The 10,124-nt window shown below is 40.9% G+C and overlaps 1 long non-coding RNA gene across 1 annotated transcript in view; it reads right to left on the bottom strand.

Moving 5' to 3' along the window:
• The window catches only part of LOC101847082, a 41,362-nt gene that overhangs the window by 11,732 nt on the left and 19,506 nt on the right, over positions 1 to 10,124 (bottom strand). Inside the window, exon 2 of the long non-coding RNA XR_221214.3 lies at positions 2,099 to 2,143. This is a non-coding gene — a long non-coding RNA (uncharacterized LOC101847082). The remainder of the gene's footprint in view (positions 1 to 2,098; positions 2,144 to 10,124) is intronic.

The following is a 10,124-nucleotide window of genomic DNA, read 5'->3' as shown; positions in this document are numbered from 1 at the left end:
GAACATAGCGTTATTATTCTAGAAGATAAGAGATACGCAGGTTGGTGGAAACAATTTGAAGAATTGATTGCTGTGCGAAACTTGAAAAGCACTTATCTAGAAAGAACAAAGACTTTCTTCGCTACTATGATTTCTGACGAGACTGAATGTTCGCCATTATAATATACAAATTAAAAATTGAGTGTTGTTTACTTATTCCTATTAAAACAAGAAACGGAAAGAAAAGAAGAACAAGTAAAAGAGAATACAATCGAGACTAGATGAGCAGTAATGTTTGTTTATCTTTGGCTTTTCAATGTCCCATTACTGTCTGTTTATATAGCTGTCTCAGCAATGGCTAGCAATGTTGAAATGTTGAAATGTCTTTTTTTGTATCAAGTGCAGGATTTAACGCCCACCCATTTTCCTGATATTTAAGCTAAGCTACGATAAGATAAGATAAGATAATACTTTATTATCTCAGAGTGAACGTTTTCTTGACTGTACAGGACCGTAAAAACACAAGCGGGTAAAGTAAAGTAAAATTGTTCCCGCATCCGATCCGGACATTGGGGTTTGCCTTGCTTGTGAGACAACTTCCTCGGCCTTAGGCATAATATTGTGGTAGGATTGCCAGTTCCTTTCCACGTCACCTTTACTTCCCCAACTGGGAGTCAGGTACCCACTACTGCTGGGTGGGCAGGAGGGGGCGAAAAAAAATCCGTATCTGAACCGAGGCTCGAACCGCTCCGCCACCGCACTCTCTCACATGCAAGTATACATACACATTTAAATTATATTATTTCTCTAATTAAAATTCAATATGAAAAGAAAAGTAAAGCTGACAAAAAGGTTGTATTATCTCACATCAGACGCATCATTCAACCACAGGCAGGAATTTAAATACAAGACCTTTGGAGTGATATACAAGATACATACTCCAAAGCTCTTCAAAATCACAAGACACACTCGACCACTGCAGGATATTCACCCCTAGTCAAAATAAAATAATATGGCGACAAGTTCCTCTCAGCGGGTCAGCAAAAAATGATATCATTTGAAAGTTTAATACACCAACCAGTACCGTAGCTGTTAGTTGTTTTTTTCTTTTGGTCGTTTCACGCAGTAGAGTGGTGTCCGTGGCCTTGTGGTGAGGCTACCAGACTCGTAATCGTGAGATTGAGGGTTTGGGAGTTCAAGCCTCCGCTCGGCCCGACGTTGTGTTCTTGGGAAAGGCACTTTACGCAATTTCTCCATCTTGGCTCGGTTTTTTTCGGAGATGGACGTTTAACTCGGAGGTCCCGCCTCTCAAATAACCTAATAGTGTTGATAGGGGCGATAAACCTAAACCATTTCACCATTTTTTCAAGCAGTCGAGTAGAGATGCGAAAATCGAGCAGTGGGTGAGAACGTTCATGTCACCGAGTATCTCCAAGTTTATTCTGGGATACTGTATCTCGCTCATCCCGGGTTGCCTTGACAGGTAGAGCCGACTCACCCCGCTTCCCAAAAGTTCAATAATATTGTTGACTACAGTTTACAATAAACAAACGTATTTTTATTACTACTATTTTTCGGTAAGTGTTTTAGGGCGGGGCACATTAAATATTTTCAATTTATAGGAAATTTTGACTTTTTCCAGAGTGGCGTCCGAAGCCTACTCGTATCAATTTTGGACCACCAAGAGATCTTTAACGTGCTCAACTTGCACACGTGACCTCCGAGATTTTTCGCCCTTGTCCGAGAAGGCTAAGAGTAGATCTTTCCTACCAGAAGATCAGGGTGCGGCAGAAAGACAGCAGTAAGAAGGAGCCAAGGAGTAGCAGTAGAAAGGCTGCGACTCAGGAGCCCAGAGGAGGTGGCAAAGGAGATGATAGGGGTGAGGGCAGAAAGTGGACAGGAAAGCAGACGACAGAACATGGCTAGAGAGCAGGAAAGGGGGTGAAGGAGCTAATTTTAGAGAACATTTCCGTTGCTCTCAGGATTCGAGCCCGGGACCTTTGAATGAGAGGCGAACACCTCTAGGCAACGATAACTCTTACCCTCCTCCCCCAACAACAGTTTACGATAAACAATCATAATTACTATGAGATTGAGCCAAGATGATTATCACACTCACCTGTCTCAGCCCAGAGTTTTAGTCCTGCTCGGGCGCTTAGTGTTTCTGAAAAGGTAAACGATTAAATATAAATTTTCATCCCATTTGAAATGAGTATAACAAATGAATCTACTTTTTTCATATAGTAGTGTACAATGAAATGGATATTGTTATTCTAGGTCGACGTGAGAGTTCTGGGGGTGAAGATGATGGATAGATAGATAGATAGATAGATAGATAGATAGATAGATAGATAGATAGATAGATAGAGATAGAGAGAGAGAGAGAGAGAGAGAGAGAGAGAGAGAGAGAGATTAAAAGAAAGGTATATTGTGGTAATTGATAATTGCGTGGAACGCTAACTGTCTGCTTACACACAAGAGTCCTGATACACACTTAAAGCGACTCATTATTTGCTATACCCAGAATTGATACCATCAACTAACATCGTACTACAATAGCGAGGCTTCATTGTAAAATATACACACACTGCACAGTGTTCGAATCATATCTATTTTTCTTCTTCTTCTTCGAGAAAATCAAATGTGGAAGTTGAAAGCATATTGCCCACAAAGAGCAGCGAAATAAAAAGTTACATTCAAGACGTCAATCTGAAGCCAAGTCAAGACTGGTAGCTAATTGCTGGTTTCTCATTTTATCAACTCCAGCGAATGAGTTCAAAAAGGGAATGTTTGAATGTCACCAAAAAAAGAAACAAAACTGAAGACAATCTCATCCGAAAAACATTGATTGCTTTTGTGTCGCGAGCAAGGAAGTTCGTGTTTGACGGATGATGTTTGCTTCTTCCTCCCTATTCTTCTCCTGCCCTAATTCAGTAAGTTGGCTGCCCAGGTAGTGTTTTCTGAACCTATAATATTATTATTGACATTGGAAGATTTTACTTCGTGGTTATTACGATAATAACTTTCTTCCTTTTGTGACTCTTCTGGATTAGGAGAAATTCTGTTATTCTTTCTGATCTCATGCTCAATTTTCTAAAAACGTGTGCTATCTTTTTAAAGCTTCCCTGATAATCAAGATATTATCCTCTTTATGAACGTCCACAAAGCCACCCGAAGAAAATGGCCTAGGAGGAGGTATTACTGAATACTGCTTTCTTTCGATTGCTGGAGTTTAAAGGTTGAGGTATTCTTGTGTGATAGAAAGAAAAAGAGGAAATGAACAGAAGTGAAACTGCCAGCGTCTACGGCGCAATTGTCATCAGGCTATTTATTGTCGTTGCACGTGAAAGACGCGAGTTCGAATCCTGGGTGGAGATTTTTTATTTTTTGGAGCAGAGGCTGTTCACGTTCGATTATCTCAGTTTATATAGCTTTCCACCCAGCAGTAATGGGTACCTGACTTCGAGTTGGGGAAGTAAAGGTGGCGTGGAAAGGAACTGGCCACCCAGCAGTAATGGGTACCTGACTTCCAGTTGGGGAAGTAAAGATGGCGTGGAAAGGAACTGGCCACCCAGCAGTAATGGGTACCTGACTTCGAGTTGGGGAAGTAAAGGTGGCGTGGAAAGGAACTGGCCACCCCACCACAACATGCCTAAGGCCCAGGAAGTTGTCTCACTAACAAGGCAATCCCTTGGGGGAACAACTTTACTTTTTGTATTGCATTGTTCGAAACATGTCTGAAGTATGCTGTGCCCCAGATTGCCTTAGCTGGGTTGATTGCGGCGTAAAAGTTTGGCAGCTCTTCGCTACTTTAGAAATACAAAGTTCTATCTTCGCTCTTTTGCCCGTTTTGAGTTACTAAGACCACGAGGTTACAAACCAAATTAATTATGTTCTATCTGCTCTATCAAAATCGAAAAATAATTCGGAGTCGGTATCAACATTACATTCGAAGAATTGCATTCAAAACAGCTTAACAAATTGTGAAACTCACACAGGACTTTGTAATTCTGGGATATCGAGTTACTGTCAGGACATTGGACATTGGGTAAACGTCATTTTCGACACACACTTTCTTAACTCTATCCATCCGTAGTGTTTTACTATCGTATCCATACGACATCGGGAACTCTGTGCCACCACTTTCCAAAGAGTAAATTTACTCGTAAATCCGATCCGTACGCTTTGCATAGCAGTCTGTCAATATGATTTTTTTGAGAAATATTGAAAGTTTCAAAGAGATCTTCGCACTTGAAGTATTCTAAAATGTGAAGAATAAAACCCCTTGTGTACAAAATGACCCTGGGCTTAAGTAAGCTAAAAGTGTCTATCACGCATGACCTCTCAGCTACCTTAACGTGGCGCCACTGAGAATGGAGACCCCAGGTGTGAACATGGTGAAATGGTACGGGTTTAGCGCCACTATTAACACTATTAGGTTATTTAAAGGGTGAGACCTCTTAGTTTAACGTCCGTCTCCGCTAGGACCGAGCCAAGTGGGAGGTTCGTGTAAAGTGTCTTCCCCAAAGACACAACGTCGGACCGAGCTGAGGCTCGAACCCCCGAGCTCGCAATCTCATACCCCAGGTGTGTGTACTAGGTCAAGTAACCTCAGAACTGAGGGCTCAAGTTTATTTTTACATGCTACTAGACCTCATTGTTACGTTTTTTCATTGTTACGATATTTTAAAAAATTGTCAGCTTCTGTTTTTAGATTGATAAGATGAATGTTAAGAGAGATATTCTTTGCTCAGAACACAACGTCTTGTGTTACTGTAGTATAGTATATTGTATATTGTATTGTATTGTATTGTAAAGTGCCCAGAGCCTGTGTACTTTAATCGGGGTTGGGCGCTATATAAATGTCATTTATTGTTATTATTATTATTATTATTTTTATTATTATTATTATTATTATTATTATTGTTGTTGTTATTATTAGTATTATTATTACTACTATTATTATTATTATTGTTATTATTATTATTATTATTATTATTATTATTATTATTATTATTATTATTATTATTATTATTATTATTATTATTATCATTACTATCATCACTATTATCATTATTATCACTATTATCATTATTACCATCACTATTATCACTATTATTACTATTATCATTTTTATTATCATTATTATTATTATTATTATTGATATTATTACTATTATTATTAATTGAATGGTTCCTTGAGATTCGGAGAGATGATACCCTCTTTCATGTCCAACTCAATCTTCTAACATCTAGTGTTCACACGAAATCAATGTACCCTTTTTGGGACGGTGACATAGCGGTGGGGACAATGAGCTGATGGTGAACGTATCATTTACTAATGCATTCTCTTCTGATTAAATGACGCGGACTGGGAAAACTGGATAAAACACTAAGATCAAAATGAGAAGAAAGTGTATTGTATTAAAATTTATCTTCCTAAAGAAATGGTTTTGTGTATTTTCGATACAAAATACGTGTGAGAATATAACGTTACAAATATCACTAACGCATGATAAAATACCCATTTGTCCCAGACCACATTCAAAGCAGCCTAGAAAAATGTCACGACTATTTTTTAACATACAGGATTTTAATTTTTTTTCTTCAAAGACTCCACCCACACCATTTACAAATACCAGCGTATGCGGTGTAGCGGTCAGGGGCCTCGCTGTCCCACCCAGGAGACCCAAGTTCGATTCTCGAGAGGGAAGAAAGTTTTATCGAGTGTCTCGGACTTTCTGCTGGGATGTTGTGTATCCCTCTCGGCCCGGGTTGGCGCCTCCTAAATGATCTAAATTGTGTCTCGATGGAGGTGTAAAACCTTTTAGATTAAAAGATAGAAAAAACCCATCACACCCTAACAAGATTTCTTGACCCAGAAATTGCACACAATGTTTTCCATACTTTGTGAGAGTGTTGGGGCAGAAGAGGAGGGGTTGGCTGGGGGGGGGGGGAGGCAGGTGGGTGGAGGTGGGTGGAGGTGAGAACAGAAGTTGTTGCAAGGACTATTGCATTACATTTTTCCAAGACGTGTAGGGGTAATATTTTAAAATGAATTCTTTTATTTTTTTTAAACTGGCGTCAAAAATATTTGTAATCCCAGCTTCTCCTCTTCTCCTATACTCAGGTGAAAAGAAAACTAATAGCTGTCGACTGTGAATAGTCAAGTAAATCAATAAATCAAAAGGTTGTTTTAGTTTTAGTAAGAGTTTTACGGCACTTGCAACACAATAAAGGCATATAAGTGCCGAAGATTAGAGGTGTTACAAGAGAGTAACAAATACGAAAAAGAAGGAGGGGAGATAAAGATGATAGATACTTGATAGGAAAGAAGAAGCAAGCCACACCAGAGCACCCGCCAACCACCTACCAAACCGTTGAACACAGTTGCAGGTTGTTTCAGAGCAGCAATGATTCTATTACGACCTAAGTTCTTCGACAGTAGTGATCAAAAAGTCACTTATCTTTACGTCTCCAAGACCGACGTAGGAAAATACAGTTTCTGAAGGGATGAAGAATACAGTATGGACCCCCCCCCCCCTGGCGGTGCTACTGACTGAAATGTCTTCAGGCTATTTCCAAAGGGGGGAAATTAACCATGTTCTTATGCACTGTAGAATTGTTACTGTAAATGGGATGATTCATCGATATCATGCTCACGACTGTGCCTGAACTGCAACATGGAACTGCTGCTTTTTCTTTCCTAATCCTTACTATCGTCATTTTCCCTCTAAATGTACTTCTTTTGTATGTTTGTCACAGTCTTGTGACCCGCCGTTTCCGCGGTACCTTGATAGTCGAAGCAGACTTTGTGCTGTTAAAGCTAAAGAGGTGAGCAGAGTAAGTCTGATTCCCTGTAAGGACTCCTCTGTTGACATCCACCCCCTGGCGCTCACATGGCTTTATGCAGTTGCGAGCGCCGTAAAACCTCTACTAAAACTAAACAAACAGTAAAGAAGGACTGTTCTGATTGAATGACAAGGTTGGGAAAACTTATAGGACATAACAAGAAAGTGTATTGCATTTATCTTTCGAAAGAAATGGGTTCTGTTGTTTGTTTTTTTCGGAACAAATGCGGGTGAGAATATGATATATTATAATAGTAGTATTACTAATACATACACAGGCATTGTGTGTTCATGTAGTATTTCCTGTCTCTACGTGAACAACAGTTGGTTTAGGTGTGTGTCGGGTGGGTCTGTCATTGCAACCTTTGGGGCATGATAGAAACAACCACAGCACACCATCAGAAAGTTAGTTTTAGGAAATGTTTTACGGCACTTGCAACACAATACGGTCATATGACTTCCGAAGATTAGAGGTGTTGCAAGAGAGTAACAAACAAAAAATAGAAGGAGGAGAGATCAGGGCGATTGATGTTTGATAGGAAAAAAGGAGCAAACCACGCCAGAGCACTCGCCAACCACCCACTACCAACAGAAAAAGGCTTCTCGAGGAAGAATACAATACATGGACACTGATCCTCCGATACCAGTGTGTGTGCACAACTGTGTGTGATATTTGTTACCTTTTAAGGACAAGCGGACTAACCCAGATTTTGGGGGTTTCCAGAAATCTTGCCCTACGCCAAAAGTGGGCATTGCCCTACCTAAAGGAGAAGCTTGGTTTCATTGGTGTGTCTATTTGTTTGGTTGTAGAGAAAACTCTCCTTGTCTTAAAAAGAAACTGAACTAGGGGCAAAAATTTGACCTTAGATTTTCTCAACACAGCATTTTTCGGGATAGCCCCCTTGTGCTTAAAAGCGACCATTTATTTTGGTATATTGTTATAGTCTTCGACTTCTTCCAATCCTTTGCCTCCTCTATAACTACACCCCCTCCACCCCCTCCTCCCCCCGCTTACCACTCATCCCCCCACTACCCCCCCACTCATCCCATCCCAATCCCCCCCCCCCCCCTCCAACGTACATCACTGAGCCTTGTTCGTACAGCCTTGCGGGACTAAAAACCTGATGATGGTATTTGGCGGGTAAAAAGGGGATGTTTAGCGGGTAGCCAAGGAGCGTTTAGCGGGGGACGAAGTGTAGTTAGCGGGAAACAGCCTGGTTCGTTAAATAACTGTTTTCTGTATGGTTGCGGATGGTTAGGTGGGGGGGGGGAGGGGGAATGGGGGCCGGGGCGTGTAATCAGAGATCACATAACAGCTACGGCTAGCACATAGAACCTCGTCCTATAAGAGCCAGATCCACGTATCATGATTTTGGCGTGAAAATCATTCTTTTACCCGAATCGAAAGCTCGCATCATGGGCTTCATTTCTGTATACGTTTCATTGAGTTCCCCGCCTTAAAATCGCTATAAAAAGCAAATAACGGTTTCACTTTGCTTCAAAAATTAGCGCACTTTTGAGATGTGCGGAATGGATTTCAATATTGTTACAACTTGGATGACACGACAAGAATTACTACGGACTCGACAGTAAAGCCAAGAATTCCTAAATCATATAAAATGCTTTTAGGGCTTGAACGTGTCCGGTGTGTAGATCATTCATACTTACCTACATCAAAGATAGTACAAGACAAGATGGGCCACTTCTCTCTTTGAGCCAATTAAAAAAGTGTCCTCAAAATTTGGTGGCGCCCTCTTCACAAAAGCGCACTCTTTGCGAACAGTGTTACCCTACTTGAGTTTTTAAAAATCAAAGTGAAACTAGCAAGTTTTGGGATAAATTTCGGAAGAACGCTTTTTAAAAATGGTTACGCTGACAAAAAACCTCGTTTAATTTGACTTTAGAATGAAGGGCGAGAGGTCATTGAAATAAAAGAATCCTAAAACTCCGCACTGAACGTACCCGAACTGCTGCTGAACAGCAGTCGATCTGCGCACGCAAGGAGGTGCTATTCCTATTCTTCTTCTGGAAAAACGAAAGAGAGCTTCAAAACAGACTGCAGCGCCATCTGAAGCAAAGAGCATACTTCCTGCGGACACTTTTTAGGCTGAGTGGCCCATCTTGACTTATACTATCTTTGCCTACATTAAACAGTTTTTTGTCCCTCCTGAACAATTCGTTAAAACCTTGATACGTGGAGGAACTGGCTCTTCTTATAGGACGACATGCTGGACAAGAAAAAAAAATCATTTCTTTTTCTCTTTCTCTCTTTCGTTCACCCATTAGGTCTCAGTCCTTGTCTTTTTTTATCTGTCCCTCTGTGTTTTATTATTTCTTTCCGGTTGGTTTCGCACCCTTCCTCCTCCTCCTCTCTCTCTCTCTCACTCTCTCTAGCTCTCTCTTTCTCTCTCTCCAGCTCTAGCTCTCTCTCTCTCGCTCTCTCTCTCGCGCTCTCTCTCTCTCTAGCTCTCTCTCTCTCTCTCTCTCTCTCTCTCTCTAGCTCTAGCTCTCTCTCTCTCTAGCTCTCTCTCTCTCTCTCTCTCTCTCTAGCTAGCTAGCTCTCTCTCTCTCTCTCTCTAGCTCTAGCTCTCTCTCTCTCACTAGCTCTAGCTCTCTCTCTCTCTTGCTCTCTCTCCCTCTCTCTCTAGCTCTAGCGCTCTCCTTCTCTCTCTCTAGATCTTTGTCACTCTCTCTAGCTATCTCTCTCTCCCTTTCAGCTCTCTCTGTCTTTCTCTCTCTCTCTCTCTCTCTCTCTCTCTCTCTCTCTCTCCCTCTCTAGCTCTCTCTCTCTCTCTATCTCTTTCTCTGTAGCTCTACCTTTTTCTCTCTAGGTCTCTCTCTCTAGTAAGAATTTTACGGCACTTGCAACACTATAAGGTCATATTATATTAAATGCCGAAGATTAAAGGTGTTACAAGAGAGTAACAAACACAAAAATAAAGAAGGAGAAAAGATCAGGACGATAGATGTTTGATAGGAAAGAAGGCACAAACCACAACAAAGCACCCACTCCTTATAAATGATCTAAATTGTGTTCATGGGAGTGTGAAACAACTATATTTAAAAAAAAAGCCCAATAACCCCAAAACCAACAACTCATTACGAACGTGGAAATGATATTCTTAGGCAAAGTTTTCCGATTTGAAGATAGCTCAACTGCGGTATCAAGTTACCGTAACCTTAGGCCAAAAGTGCTCACTCAATTAACGCGTAAAGACTTTCCAGGATGCGGAGATGGTATGAGCACGTCAGTCTAATCTCTGTTTACAGAGTGAGCGACATGGAGATGAGGGGG

The sequence above is a fragment of the Aplysia californica genome, unplaced genomic scaffold, assembly GCF_000002075.1.
Source record: "Aplysia californica isolate F4 #8 unplaced genomic scaffold, AplCal3.0 scaffold01320, whole genome shotgun sequence".
In the NCBI taxonomy this organism is placed as follows: domain Eukaryota; kingdom Metazoa; phylum Mollusca; class Gastropoda; order Aplysiida; family Aplysiidae; genus Aplysia; species Aplysia californica.
The sequence above is the reverse complement of the archived record's forward strand: the minus strand, read 5'-3'. Positions and strand labels throughout refer to the sequence as shown.